Source organism: Mesitornis unicolor, unplaced genomic scaffold (genome assembly GCF_000695765.1).
Source record: "Mesitornis unicolor isolate BGI_N332 unplaced genomic scaffold, ASM69576v1 scaffold3459, whole genome shotgun sequence".
Classification (NCBI taxonomy): Eukaryota; Metazoa; Chordata; class Aves; order Mesitornithiformes; family Mesitornithidae; genus Mesitornis; species Mesitornis unicolor.
This window is the reverse complement of record NW_010206375.1, coordinates 14,478-16,581: the sequence shown is the minus strand read 5'-3', so window position 1 is coordinate 16,581 and position 2,104 is coordinate 14,478.

The window sequence follows — 2,104 nt, the reverse complement described above, 5'->3', positions numbered from 1 at the left end:
CTGTGAAATTTTTACTTACTCAATTTCAGTATCCTTGACAAATTGCTTAGTGTGTCTACTTCCCAGGGTGGCCCTCTTAATTTCGTCCAGCACATTTAATGACTGTTGAGGAAGACCACCCTCCATGCACCAAGAGCATAAATTATCCAGGAATCAACAGTACCTTGTGATTTTGTGTTTCAGAAGTCTGCTGGATATAAAACAAGCTCCTCAATTCTTACAGCCTGTGATGATGCATAGTTCACAAGAGGAATAGAACAAAACTGATTGTGTACAGCATCATCTAAGTTTAAATAAAATAGAAAATCTGTAACTACTGTGCTCTATGTGACAAGCCAACTACACTGTATCATGGGGCACAGGAATCCAAAGCTTTTAGCTTTGTATCAGCACCTGTCTTTAGATGATACACTACCAAAATGCAAAAAGCACACACACAGCCTAACTTCAAACCTGGCATTGGTTATATTTGGTTTAATGAGCACATTATAATGGCAAGACTGCCATCAAGTCTATTGCAATGCTCTTCCACCTTGCTTGATACCAAAATATGTACAAACTGAACTTTTTTTTTATTATTTTAAACATTTGAAGCCAGTTGACCTTCTCCACAAAAAACCCAGCATGCAGTCAACAGCAAATACACTTAAATAAAATAGAATTTATTTCACAGAACGTGTAGCACTATGCCAAAGCCACAACAAAAACTCCTGATCATCCTGCTACAGAAGAAAGTTTATAAAAGTTGGCAAAAGAAACAAATATTTAAGATAAAATAACACCAATAGGTCAATATTGGCAAGACTTGCTGCCCATCAGCAGCACGACAAAGAGGTAAAATCCAAGGACCTCTATACCGTATACGGCTCAATGCACTCTTTACTTTTAGGACGACAAGGTTAGCAACGCTGTGCGGACACTGGACCACGCACCGTGGTAACTGGCCTGGAGGAAACAAGTGCTGCCATCACTGCTACCCAACCCACATTTCGTAAGGATTCACCTCTGGATTCCAGCCTCTTCCTGCCTTCATCCAGAAAGGACGCACCCCGCGATCACCACTGGGCACAAACACTTCTGCCTTCATCTCGAGCCAAATCCTGGAGATAAGGCTCACAAGGTTTCCGCAGTACTGCTCTGTGATGCTCTCCATGCCCATTGCTTTATCCTCTTGCATGTTCTATCAAAACACACCCACTTCGGCCATGCAAGACAGATTATTTCTAATTTCCAACAAAAAGGCCAAAAAGGCCTGCGCTTCAACTCTGACCTCACCAAAACTTTGCCAGGTTCTGCCGTAGTCGATACAGCAAATACACTTCCTCCAGCAGAGTCGACGCTAGTGAAAGCCAACACCAGAAGCTGGTTTTTCCATCCTTGCTATCATTTTTATCTCCACCACACACGCACATCTTAAAGAGGCTACACAAGCAGTAACAAGCCAAGACCAACCTTTTCTGCTTCACAGTAAAAAGAGCAGGCTCTATTTTCCTGTCACCCAAAAGACTACCAAAGCTAGGTCTTCCTCCCCAAAACAAGGCATTATACAGTTTTTTAAAAAGATTAAGCAGTTCTCTTTAAATGAAAAAAAAAAACCACAAGTTAGGATTTTTGGGGTCTGGGGTTTTTTTGAAGTTGAGGAAAAGAAAAAGAGTCTTCTCCATACCTTTAACAAAATTATTCACAGACAAGTGAGGAAAACAGGCACACCTCGACGGGCCAGCCCAGCTCATGAGGCTGCAGTGACACCCCAACACCCGGTGACGGTCACAGCTGCACCCGACACCAGCCCACAGCCCTGGTCGCGCCCGGGGCTGCCATCAGGGCCACACACCAAGGCCGGGCCACAGGTCGCACACCCCAAGCAGCCCACGGCCCCAGCGACACCCCCAGACCAGACTATGGCCGTTTCCCTCACACCAGGCCGCGGCTGTGCCCCACTCCGCGCAGCCCCTCTCTACCTGCTTGCTGTCCTGCTGGTGCCGCACCAGGCTCACCTCCCCGTAGCTGCCCTTCCCCACGGCTCGGAGGAAGCAGTAAGCAGCCAGGGGCATCCTCCCACCGCTCGGGCCCGGTTAGTAGGCGGCGGGCCCGGGGGCCGGCC